A 14,003-nucleotide genomic window follows, 5' to 3' on the forward strand; every position below is an offset into this window, starting at 1 on the left:
GACACTGATGTATAGAACAGTCTTATGGACTCTGTGGGAGAGGGAGAGGGTGGGAAGATTTGGGAGAATGGCATTGAAACATGTAGAATGTCATGTATGAAATGAGTTGCCAGTCCAGGTTCGATGCACGATGCTGGATGCTTGGGGCTGGTGCACTGGGACGACCCGGAGGGATGGGGTGGGGAGGGAGGAGGGAGGAGGGTTCAGGATGGGGAACACGTGTATACCTGTGGCGGATTCATTTTGATATTTGGCAAATCTAATACAGTTATGTTAAGTTTAAAAATAGAATAAAATTAAAAAAAAAATAAAATAAAATAAAAGTCACTCACAGCTGAGGAGAGCCCTTCAGACCCAGGCACTCCTGGCCTGGATAGACGCTGAGCAGTCACCATGACTACTGGCTGCTGAGTTGGCCGTGCCAACACCCTGTGCTGTGCTCAGTCACTCAGTCATGTCCGAATCTCTGGGACCCCAGGGACTATAGCCCGCCAGGCTTCTCTGTCCATGGAACTCTCCAGGCAAGGATACTGGAGTGGGGTGCCATTTCCTTCTCCAGAAGGAAGCCGGCACCCTAGTCCTGCCTAGGTGTAAAGGATAATGACTTACATTTCCCAACTTTTGTGTCAACTCCATCTTCATCCTTTGGCCTCCTAGAGACTAGTAGGATTCCTGGTCTGAGTCTCCCCATGGGGCAGTTGAGGCTTGGAGCAATCATGATGCTTTGAGGTACATCATCCAGGGAAAAGGAGAGCCAGTCCTCTGACAGAGGCCTTGGGACTCACTTGAGGAGGTCACCCCGCTTCTAACTGATGTCTGGGATCTGTTCAGGAAAGGAAGGATCCGCAGACACAGAATGGCTGCCACACCGCAGTGGACACTCAGCTCTGACAGGGCAGAGGGCTCGTCTAGGCCCCTGGACGCCACCCAAACCCACCCCTGGGAGGCTCAGGACCTCTCTCCAAGAATAAGAAAGGCCTCCCTGTTTCTAGAACTCACAGTTGAGGAGCAATGGCTGAGGACTCGTGGGCATCATCCCAAATGTTAAGGAGGAGAAGATGTGTGCTCCCCACAGAAGCTGCGGGGGGACTCACGTCCGGGAAAAGTGCTCGGGCTTAACAGCTGTTCCAGCCACAGGCCCCAGTGCCCCTGCGGTCATCTGCCTTCAGACCCCTCGGCGATGTCCAGCAGAAGCTGAGGGACCAAGGGCTTCTCCTGGGTCTCCCCATCTAGTCCCTGGGGTGGGGGCTTTGGTGCATCTAGATCACAACACAGTAGGGTGGTCCCTACATGAACAGGAATAGGTGGGGAGAAGGCACAGTCTGCGTGGAGGCAGATGGGAGGCCCGTGATGGCTGGGACTCCTCCACCTGGAAGAGCTGGTGTGAGGCAGGATGCCCTCCACCTGGCCCTCAGAACCTGGCCCTGCAGGGTCACCCAAGGCCTGGCCTCTTCTGTGGACACCCATCATGCCGTGTGCTCAATCCTGCCCAACTCTTTGCAGTCCAAGGACACTGCAGCCCTCCAGGCTCCAGTGTCCTTGGAATCCTCCAGGCAAGAATACTGGAGTGGGTAAGCATTCCCTTCTTCAGAGGATCTTCCTGACCCGAGGATTGGACCCAGGTCTCCTGCACTGCAGGCGGATTCTTCACCATCTGAGCCACAAAGGAAGCCCGAGGCTCAGGCAAGCGCAAGAGGGCGAGGTCTGCCTGCCCTGGGAGCCTCCTTTGCGCGCCCGGACCCATCCTGATCTCCACGATTCAGAAGCCCTGAGGTCCAGGGCCGCGTGGAGCCATGGCACCGGCTGGTGTAAGTAGGAAGATTTATCTCTCGTGCAGGGAGACGCTCGTGCAATGGTCTCGTGTTCCACACTCAGATACCGGGGAGACGGCGTCTCTGGAAACAGATGGATAGGTATCTTCCCCCCCCCACCCCCTCCCTGCTCTGAGCACCCAGCCCTCCTGGGTCGTGTCACTAGTCCCACCCAGAGAGCAGGTCTGGGACCAAAGTCAAGGATGATGTCCTCTGCCGGACAGATCCTCCTCCAGTGCTGCTTTGTTGAGGAACTGCCCCCCAAAGGCCTTAGGTGACCCCCAGGGAGTATCTCCCCTGCCTTCCTAAGCTCACCCTACTGACCCCCTTCAGCCCTGCATCTGGATTCTCCTCTGGAAAAGCCCCATCTGACTACCTGCCCGCCCAGTACTTCTCCTGCTGGAAGAACCCACCTGGCTCTTCGCTCACTCACCCCAGTTGCTCCCAGTACTGGCTCAGTTCACCTCCCTGGAGTCATGTTTCCAGAGGCTTCCGTGCGGGTCATGTGGGAGGCACGCAGGGCACGGCAGCCCCACCAGGACGTCATGGTGATCAGATCCCACTTCCCTCCAGGGAAAGGTCTCTGCCCTTCTTCCCCAGGTACTGGGGAGCCCTACTGAACCTCCAGTTTTCTCTTGACTTCAGAAGCAAGTTGTGGGGAAAGGGCCAAAGGAGTCTGGGCAGACCCAGGCTGGAATCTCTGCTTTGCCATCGGTTAGCTGTGATAACTAGGACAGGTTTCTGAACATCTCTGAGCCTCAGTCTCTCCATTCCACAGTGGATGTATTCATACCAACCAGGAGAAGTGAACCAGAGGGTGTAAGACAGTCAGCCCTGGGCCAGCATGGAAGGCATTGACTCAGTGAAGAAATGCTATATCACTCTCTTCTCCTCAACTCCAGCTTCAAAAAGTTAACCAGTGTATTTCCTACTGGTGAGTATCAGCTGACTGTTGTTATTCAGTCGCTCAGTGGTGTCCAACTCTTTGTGACCCCATGGACTGCAATGTGCCAGGCTTCCCTGTTCTTTGCTAGCAAAGGATAAACATGTCCCAGAGTTTGCTCAAACTCATGTCCATCGAGTCAGTGATGCCATCCAACCATCTCATCCTCTGTCATCCCCTTCTCCTGCCTTCAGTTTTCCCAGCATCAGGGTCTTTTCCAGTGAGTCAGCTCTTCACATCAGGTGGCCAAAGTATTGAAGCTTCAGCTTCAGCATCAGTCCTTCCAGTGAATATTCAGGGATGATTTCCATTAGGATTGACTGGTTGGATCTCCTTGCAGTCCAAGGGACTCTCAAAAGTCTTCTCCAGCACAATTCAAAAGTATTAATTCTTCGGTGTTCAGCCTTCTTTATTGTCCGCTCTCACATCCATACATGACAACTGGATGAACCATAGCTTTGACTAGAGGGACCTTTGTTGGCGAAGTAATGTCTCTGCTGTGTAGGATTCTCATAGCTTTTCTACCAAGGAGCAAGTGGCTTTTAATTTCATGGCTGAAGTCACCATCTGCAGTGATTTTGGAGCCCAAGAAGATAAAGTCTGTCACTGCTCAGCTGATAGTTGAGCATATAATTATTCAGCTTATAGAGAAATTGACTGCTAAGCCATTTGCCTCACACACGGGATGGTGTAGGCCCACTTGGTCTAAATCCTGCTTTGCTAAGGGACCTTGACATTTGGGGGTGTCTCATGGACCAGGCTTCCCTGGTGGTTCAGACAGTAAAGAATCTGCAATTCAACAGACCTCGGTTTGATCCCTGGGTTGGGAAGATCCCCTGGAGAAGGGATTGGCTACCCACTCCAGTATTCTTTCTTGGGGAATCCCATGGACAGAGCAGCCTGGCGGGCCACAGCGCAAGGGTTTGCAGACAGTCGGACACCACTGAGCAACGGGCAGCACGTGGCCCAGAGCCTCCCTGCTGCGGCCAGACCTCTGCCTTCTGCCCCTGAGGCCAGCTGGAATCTTTGAGTCGAGATCATCAGTTCAAAGGCTCTTTCTTAAACTTCATCCTTGACGTATCTTCAGTACACATCATCAAACGCTAAAAATCCTTTTGGCTGATAGACTCTAGTTTTTCAGCCCCAAAGGCAACCCCAAGTCCTCATCCTTAGAGACGCCTCACCTTCCTAGTTTCAGACTTTGCTGGATCGGTCTGTCTGTTGTCACTTTTTCCGAGGAGGTTTTGATAAATTCATCCTGTGCTTAAGACAAAGCATAACTTCTTTGTTTTGTCAAAACCACTCCTAGTGAGACAGAGGGGTCTTTGCAAGGAGATCCCTGCCCATGGGGACCTCAGAACCCACCTCAGGTGGGAACAGTGGTCTTTCTGTGCAACCCAGCCTCCCTCCCAAGCAGCCTCCTTTCCAAGCGGCCCCTGTGCCCACCGGGGGAGGCCGGGCAGTCTTGGAGGTGTGTCCTTCCTCCGCCCCAGGAGATCGCAAGATGGGAGCCTGCAGCCTGCAGAGGGGGAGCCCACCATGTCCGGGGCTGCCTCCCAGAGCCCAAGCCCCCTATACCAGAGACAGCACCTCTCCAGTCTGCATTCTCATCCGGAGATGAAACCCCTCTCGATGGAGGGTCAAGCTGCACAGGAGAACATGGCCGCACCCTGCGGGTATTTATGGTTTTTGCATGGCACAGAGATGACACGTGGGATTCAGCGACAGCCACCCCTCACATGCCATTTTCTGCTACCTCATGGTATTTATAGCATGAAATTGAACGCCCCCAAGGTCTTCCATCGTCTCGATGTGCTGCTCAGGGCAACATCGCCCACTGTACTCAGCACCGTGGTGCCCTGGCACCTCTAACTCAGCCGTTGGTACTTCACCTGGTGGAACAATCAAGACAGGAAATGGCTGACAGTAAAGGAGGAAACGGACAAGTAAGGTAGTCCAGGACCGTGTCACGGCCCCTCCGGCCTGAGGGTCCCCTCCCGAGCCCCACACCAGGGGAGGGGAGCCTGGGTACCGGCCATGAGCCTGGGCCTCTGGGGGCACTCCTCCAGAGACAGTGACTCAGCTTCCCACCCACAGTCCACCCATCAAGTCGTATTTAACACTTTTGCTCAGAGAGCAAAAGAACCAGAACAACCAAGACCAAAATATTTGTTGTTCGATCACCCAAGTCGTATCCGACTGTCTGTGATCCCTATGGCCAGGCTGCCCTGTCGATAGGATCCCCAGGCAAGAATACTGGAGTGGGTTGCCATTTCCTTCTCCATGGGATCTTCCCAACCCAGGGTTGAACCCACATCTCCTGAATTAGCAGTACCCCTTTACCACTGAGCCACCAGGGAAGCCCCCCAAACCTTTGTAAAATAAAATAAAAGCAAACTTTTCAGTTGTCTACACTGCAGTAAGAATCAGCTCAGTCTTCCGTGACCCAGAGTCTGCACTGAGGCTGTGATGGGAGATGAAAAGGAAAAAACGTGATTTGGCTGAATGAATGAGAAGCCATGGGGTCTGTTGCTGAAGATTTAGAGACCACAGAATATTAACATGCATTCTTCCTTTTCTGTACATTTGTTCCCAGATAGTTTGAATAACTTTAGGAGAGATTGCAAAATATGACAACTGCCCTGAATTAAGGCATAGATTTCCCTTGGCAAGCAACATGCAAGGAAGTCAGCAATTTCTTTCCCTGGATTGGAACTGGAACAAAATCACAGTTTTGCTGGGGTTTTTTGGAATAATTTTATTTCTTCCAGGGCTCAAAATATTTTTAGGGTAAAGAGCACTGAAGAATTTATTATTATAACTCTAGCACCAAAATATGAAGAAATATCATATTTCTGAAAACTTGAGTTTATCGCATACAGTGCTAATTAGGATGGAAACTGGGCTTAATGGACTCCAACTGTGTCTGGGCTGCTTTTATTTCCCAAGAGAAAAGATGCCATCAATACTGTCTACCCTCATAATGGTCGTACCTTTTAGAATGCTCCTCACCTTTCAGGCAGGAGGGGCCATCGTTACCTTTTATTTTTCAGTTGCTAGGCCACGTCCAACTCTTTGCAACCCCACAGACTGCAGCACGCCGGGCTTCCTTGTCCTTCACTGTCTCCTGGAGTTTGCTCGAACTAAGGTCCGTTGAGTAAGTGATGCCATCCAACCATCTCATCCTCTGTCGTCCCCTTCTCCTGCCTTCAATCCTTCCCAGCATCAGGGACTTTTCCAATGAGTCAGTTCTTCACATCAAGTGGCCAAAGTATTGGAGCTTCAGTTTCAGCATCAGTCCTTCCAGTGAACATTCAGGAATGATTTCCTTTAGGATTGACTGGTTTGACCTCCGTGGAGTCCAAGGGACTCTCAAGAGTCTTCTCCAACATTACATTTCAAAAGCATCAATTCTTCAGTGCCCAGCCTTCTTTATGGTCCAAATCTCACATCCATACATGACTACTGGAAAAACCACAGCTTTGACCATACAGACCTTTGTGGATATCTTAGTAGATACATTTAAACCATAGGTGGAAAAATCCAAGGAAGAAGGAAGTAGTTTTGCTATGTGGTTGTCATCATTCAACCTTTATAGTCCTTTTTATAAGGAAAATATCCATGGATACAGCACCGTGTTGCTGAATTGAAGCTTCCCAAGGATGAAGAGAACAGCAGGGCCTCTTTGGGGGAGGGGGCAGAGAAGGCAGAGCTCCCATCACAGACCTGAGAGCCACAGGACTGCTGGGCTTGGTGGAACCTGGAAAGGGGGGTCCTGGGAGGGGAGTCCTCAGGCTTTTTCTCCATGACTGGCCTCTGTTTAGCACCAAAGTCAGAACCTGCTGGGGGTGGACCATGTGCCCCCAGAAGGTGTGTTCAGGTCCTAACCCCCAGGCCTTATTTGGGACTGGGTCTCTGCCGGCGCAATGGGGTAGAAGGACATCATGCTGCACTAGCCTGGGCCCTAACCCAGCGATGGGTGTCCTTACAAAGAGACAACAGACACGGATGGAAGGAGAAGGGAGCAGAGGAGGATGGATGCTCTACAAGCCAAGGGATGCGAGGGAAGCTGGAGGAGGGGCCCCCCACACACCGTGCCTCAGAGAGCGTGGCCCTGCCAATGTCTGGGATTTTCACGGTTCTGGCTCCAGAACCATGGAAGCAACCTCTGTTGTTTTTAGCTGCCGTGATCCTGTGTCAGCAGGCCTAAGACACAGACACGGCCTCGCTGGGGAAGGCTGGTGGCTGGGCTCACATGGGCTCCTCTCCCGGAAGCTCTGCTCCCCGGGAAGAGATCTGGCAGTGCTGATGGGTGGATAACCCTGGTCCCCGGCTCCTAAGATGGCTTCATGCAGCAGGGAGAGCAGCAGATTTGATATCCAAGCTGGTGTTTCTCGCAGTGGGTGAAGGCATGAGAGAGCGCAGCTGTACCGTAAGAAAGGGTGTTTCCCTAAGGAAGGGCTGTGTGTCAGTTTTTTCAGCCAGAATTGGCCTCTTCACTTGGAAATCACATTTCAGTTTCCCTGTTTTCCTCACAACTTAAAAGGGAGTGAGAACGACCTCGTAGCACTTCCTCGGGACACGTACATGGGGCAAGGAGACAGGGAAGGCTGTGGTCCCCTGCAATGAGCACAGGTCTCCATGGCAGTGTGGTCCAGGGACACTGGGCCCAGAGTCACCGCATCCGCCCACCCCGTCCCCGGAGGGACTTGAGACGTCCTGAGGAGCCGCTGCACCCTCTCCACAGCCGGGTCAGGTGGGTGCTTGGGGCAGCCGGGGGTCAGGATCCAGTGGGACAGGGGGCAGGGGGCCGGCATCCAGTCCCCGGGCAAGCCTTTCTCAGGCCCCCATCCATCTTCATCCTGCAAGTAGGCTTCCCCGACGGCAAAGGGAGTGTTGCTATGAGACACGCTGGCAAATCGGGCAGATTTGAGTCCCCGGTCACCAGAGCGGGAGGTCCATTGTCCCAGTGGTGTAATTGCTGATCCAGGAGGCAATAAAGCAAGCGGTGGGCACCGGGGGCCGGGGCTGGAGGGGCCGCCCCTTCCAGGCGCTACCTCTCACCCTCGGGTGAACCAGTGCCTCTGGAAGGGCCCCTGACATGCCTCTTGTTTAACCTCCAGGAGGAGGGGCGCGAGAAGGAGAGGGGGGGATCAAAACTAAAGAGAATTAATGAGCCTTCACACATTGCCCTGTTTCTTTTGTGGTCAAAAAAAAAAAAAAAATCTAGGGGAAAGCGAAGAAGTCAGGGGAGAGTGTCTGGTGGAGAACCATTAATCCGAGGCTGTAAATCCCACTAAACATTAACTTCGTCCCATGGTGATCGTGGTCTCACTGGCGGAGGGACCTTTTCCCGTAGGCCTGCAGGAATCAGCCCCTCCCACTTCGGGCAGAGGTCACGCCCACAGATGTGAGGGGCGGGGTCCTCACCCCCCTCATCTTTCCGATTTCCCCTTTACTGGGTATCACACTGGCTGACGGCAGGAGCAAGGAGTCACGGGCGTGGGCGCGACCCTGCCCTGCTCCCGGTGGAACGCTACCCACCTTAAAGGTCTGCTTTTCTGCTTAGCACCGCACAGACCGCACCTGGAGCTTCACCGCGAGGAAATCACAGGCTGAGGGATTCTCCTGGTTTCTCCTAAGATGCTGCTCAGGGAGCCGTCTCAGCCATGGCTCTGAGATTGCATTTCTTTTCTCTATTGGAAGGAGTTCAAAGTCATTGCATTTGGAGAGAAAAAAAATCAACAAATAAAATTATGCTATGCTGCATGCACACACACCACACACATGCACACACCACACGTGCACACTCATACACATACGACACACATAGATGCACATATGCACACACAACATGCCACACATACATGCACACCCACACCCACAACACTACAACACACACCCTCACACACACACTCACCCTCACACACACTCCAGAGTGACTTATTAACGAGCTGCTGTTGTTCAGTCACTAAGTCACGTCCGACTCTGTGACCCCATGAACTGCGGCACTCTGGGCTTCCCTGTCCTTTGCTATCTCCAGGAGTTTGCTCAAATTCATTGAGCTGGTGATGCTATCCAACCATCTCATCCTCTGTCGTCCCCTTCTCCTCCTGCCCTCAATCTTTCCCAGCATCAGGGTCTTTTCTAATGAGTCAGCTCTTGGCATCATGTGGCCAAAGTATTGGAGCTTCAGCTTCAGCATCAGTCCTTCCAATGAATAATCAGGATTGATTGCCTTTGGGATTGATTGGTTTGATCTCTATGCAGTCCAAGGGACTCTCAAGAGTCTTCTACAACACCATAGTTCAAAAGCATCAATTCTTTGGTGCTCAGTCTTCTTTATGTTCCAACTCTCGCATCCATACATGATTACTGGAAAAACCATACTTTTGACTATGTGGACCTTTGTTGGCAAAGTAATGTCTCTGCTTTTTAATAATATGCTTATAATATTATGCTTTATCATTTTAAACAGTGACAGACTTTATTTTCTTTGGCTCCAAAATCACTGCAGTTGGTGACTGCAGCCATGAAATTAATAAAATCTTGTTTCTTGGAAGAAAAGCTAGGACAACCTAGACAGCTTATTAAAAAGCAGAGACGTCACTTTGGTGACAAAGGTTCATGTAGTCAAAGCTATGGTTTTTCCCGTAGTCATGTATGGATGTGAGAGTCGGACCATAAAGGAGGCTGAGCACCAAAGAATTGATGCTTTTGAACTGTTGTGCTGGAGAAGACTCTTGAGAGTCCCTTGGACTGCAAGGAGATCCAACCAGTCAATCCTAAAGGCAATCAATCCTGAATATTCATTGGAAGGACTGATGCTGAAGCTGAAGCTCCAATACTTTGGCCACTTGATGGAAAGAGCGGACTCACTAGAAAAGACCCTGATGCTGGGAAAGAGTGAAGGCAGGAGGACAAGGGGGATGACAGAGGATGAGATGGTTAGATGGCATCACCGACTCAAGCTTGAGAAGTCTCCAGGTGATGGTGAAGGACAGGGAAGCCTGGCGTGCTGCAGTCCATGGGGTTGCAAAGAGCTGGACATGACTGAGCGACTTGAAAACAACAGGTGTGTGGCGTGTTGTATGTGGCACAGTATGCATCTGTTATATAAATAGTAATATAATTTAAATGTATAATTTATACTAAACATTTTTAATTGCTTAATTTTCTTTTTTTTAAGTTTTTGTTTTATATTTGAGTCCGAAATTCAGTACTTGGATGCAATCTCAAAAATGACAGAATGATCTCTGTTCATTTCCAAGGCAAACCATTCAATATCACAGTAATCCAAGTCTATGCCCCAACCAGTAACACTGAAGAAGCTGAAGTTGAACAGTTCTATGAAGACCTACAAGACCTTTTAGAACTAACACCCCAAAAAGATGTCCTTTTCATTATAGGGGACTGGAATGCAAAAGTAGGAAGTCAAGAAACACCTGGAGTAACAGGCAAATTTGGCCTTGGAATACGGAATGAAGCAGGGGAAAGACTAATAGAGTTTTGCCAAGAAAATGCACTGGTCATAACAAATACCCTCTTCCAACAACACAAGAGAAGACTCTACACATGGACATCACCAGATGGTCAACACTGAAATCAGATTGATTATATTCTTTGCAGCCAAAGATGGAGAAGCTCTATACAGTCAATAAAAACAAGACCAGGAGCTGACTGTGGCTCAGATCATGAACTCCTTACTGCCAAATTCAGACTTAAATTGAAGAAAGTAGGGAAAACCAGTAGACCATTCAGGAATGACCTAAATCAAATCCTTTATGATTATACAGTGGAAGTGAGAAATAGATTTAAGGGACTGGATCTGATAGATAGAGTGCCTGATGAACTATGGAATGAGGTTCATAACATTGTACAGGAGACAGGGATCAAGAACATCCCCATGGAAAAGAAATGCAAAAAAGCAGAATGGCTGTCTGGGGAGGCCTTATAAATAGCTGTGAAAAGAAGAGAAGTAAAAAGCAAAGGAGAAAAGGAAAGATATAAACATCTGAATGCAGAGTTCCAAAGAATAGCAAGAAGAGATAAGAAAGCCTTCTTCAGTGATCAATGCAAAGAAATAGAGGAAAACAACAGAATGGGAAAGACTAGAGATCTCTTCAAGAAAATCAGAGATACCAAAGGAACATTTCATGCAAAGATGGGCTCGATAAAGGACAGAAATGGTATGGACCTAAAAGAAGCAGAAGATTAAGAAGAGATGGCAAGAATACACAGAAGAACTGTACAAAAAAGATCTTCACGACCCAGATAATAACGATGGTGTGATCACTGACCTAGAGCCAGATATCCTGGAACGTGAAGTCAAGTGGGCCTTAGAAAGCATCACTATGAACAAAGCTAATGTAGGGGATGGAATTCCAGTTGAGCTATTTCAAATCCTGAAAGATGATGTTGTGAAAGTGCTGCACTCAATATGCCAGCAAATTTGGAAAACTCAGCAGTGGCCATAGGACTGGAAAAGGTCAGTTTTCATTCCAATCCAAAAGAAAGGCAATGCCAAAGAATGTTCAGACTACCGCACAATTGCACTCATCTCACACACTAGTAAAGTAATGCTCAAAATTCTCCGAGCCAGGCTTCAGCAATACGTGAACTGTGAACTTCCAGATATCCAAGCTGGTTTTAGAAAAGGCAGAGGAACCAGAGATCAAATTGCCAACATCCGCTGGATCATGGAAAAAGCAAGAGAGTTCCAGAAAAACATCTATTTCTGCTTTATTGACTATGCCAAAGCCTTTGACTGTGTGGATCACAATAAACTGTGGAAAATCTGAAAAAGATGGAAATACCAGACCACCTGATCTGCCTCTTGAGAAATTTGTATGCAGGTCAGGAAGCAACAGTTAGTACTGGACATGGAACAACAGACTGGTTCCAAATAGGAAAAGGAGTTCATCAAGGCTGTATATTGTCACCCTGCTTATTTAACTTATATGCAGAGTACATCATGAAAAACGCTGGACTGGAAGAAGCACAAGTTGGAATCAAGATTGCCGGGAGAAATATCAATAACCTCAGATATGCAGATGACACCACCCTTATGGCAGAAAGTGAAGAGGAACTAAAGAGGCTCTTGATGAAAGTGAAAGTGGAGAGTGAAAAAGTTGGCTTAAAGCTCAACATTCAGAAAACGAAGATCATGGCATCCGGTCCCATCACTTCATGGGAAATAGATGGGGAAACAGTGGAAACAGTGTCAGACTTTATTTTTCTGGGCTCCAAAATGACTGCAGATGGTGATTGCAGCCATGAAATTAAAAGACGCTTACTCCTTGGAAGGAAAGTTATGACCAACCTAGATAGCATATTCAAAAGCCGAGACATTACTTTGCAAACAAAGGTTCGTCTAGTCCAGGATATGGTTTTTCCTGTGGTCATGTATGGATGTAAGAGTTGGACTGTGAAGAAGGCTGAGCGCCGAAGAATTGATGGTTTTGAACTGTGGTGTTGGAGAAGACTCTTCAGAGTCCCTTGGACTGCAAGGAGATCCGGCCAGTCCATTCTGAAGGAGATCAGCCCCGGGATTTCTTTGGAAGGAATGATGCTAAAGCTGAAACTCCAGTACTTTGGCCACCTCATGTGAAGAGTTGACTCATTGGAAAAGACTCTGATGCTGGGAGGGATTGGGGGCAAGAGGAGAAGGGGACGACAGAGGATGAGATGGCTGGATGGCATCACCGACTTGATGGACGTGAGTCTGAGTGAACTCCGGGAGTTGGTGATGGACAGGGAGGCCTGGCATGCTGTGATTCATGGGGTCGCAAAGAGTCGGACAGGACTGAGCAACTGATCTGATCTGATAGTTGATTCAGGATGTTATATTTATTTCAGGTATGTAGCAATGTGATTCTCTTATACATACACACGTATCTACCCTTCAGTGTTTTTCCATTTAGGTTATTATAGAATCCTGAGCAGTGTTCCCTGTACTGTACAGTTTGTCCTTGATGGTTATGCATTTAAAGTACACGAGTGTGTACATGTCAATCCCAAACTCCCGATCTATGCATCCGCCAGCCCTTCCCTGCTGGTAACAGTAAGCTCATTCTCTATGTCTGTGTCTGTGAGTTTTATGTCTGTGTCTGTGAGTTTATTTGTTTTGCAAATAAGTTCCTCTGTATCATTTTTTTTTTTTTTTGGATTTCACAAATAAACAGTACCACACCATATTTCTCTTTTTCTCTCTGATGTTTCCTAGGTCCATCCATGTTGCTGCAAATGCCATTATTTCCTTCTTTCCAGTGGCTGAGTAACCGTCCGTCGTGCAGCTGTGCTGCACCCTCTGTGTCCATTCTTCTGTCCATGGACGTCTAGCTTGTCTCCGTGTCTTGGTTACTGCAAGCAGCTCTGCAATGGACACCGGGGCTCATGTGCCCTTTTGGGCCATGTTTTTCTCTATTTATACAGCACAGGAAGAAAATATACAGTAACTTGGCTAATTTGTTTCCTATTTCTGGGGTATTTTCTCTGTTCTTAGGAGGCCTGCTCTCATCTTAAACCTGTATCTTCATTTTTTCCAGCACGACTAAATAGCCAGAGTGGCACAGAGAAGCATTGTGAAAAGAGAGCTCTGCTTTGGATGGACCAGAGTCCACAGCGACTGAGACGAACAAGCCACAGCTGCAGCGTCCCCTGCAGGAGGCAGACCAGGCGCCTGTGTGACCAGCAGGCAGAGCTGAGCTTCGGAGACAAAGAGCACCGACTCCATTCATGGGGACGGAGCTCTGAGGCCCAGAGGTGCTGCTGAAGGCTTCTGGGGCCCTGGATTGTTCTTGATCGCTCTGTTCCTACTTTCCAAAAAGCGTATTTTACCATGCACTTGTAATGTGGGAGCCTTTCTGTATCTATGCTCTAGTCAGTACAAACTCATCTAAATGAGAAAGAAGCCAGGAATAAACTGGAGTCGGAGCCCTGTGTGCAGGGCCCTCCAATGTTTTTTCCATCACTGGTCGTCAGCGCTATGGAAAAGCGTGAGACCCCAATATGTTCCTGAGAATCAGCCAAGAAAAGGCAGGACAAGTGAGTAAAACACCCTTGGAATTCTCTCTCAAAAAGGAAAAGGCCCACACTCTTATTCTGACCAAGGCTGAAACATGGGGTTTCCAGAGGAGAATTCACTGAGCTTCACATTAGAAATGGGAACAGGGGTCAATGGGTGGATTTGCAAGTTTGTTTTCCTAACACAGACCTAAAATTGTGTTGGGCCCGTCACTTTTCACATC

This window comes from Bubalus kerabau, chromosome 18 (genome assembly GCF_029407905.1).
Source record: "Bubalus kerabau isolate K-KA32 ecotype Philippines breed swamp buffalo chromosome 18, PCC_UOA_SB_1v2, whole genome shotgun sequence".
In the NCBI taxonomy this organism is placed as follows: Eukaryota; Metazoa; Chordata; class Mammalia; order Artiodactyla; family Bovidae; genus Bubalus; species Bubalus kerabau.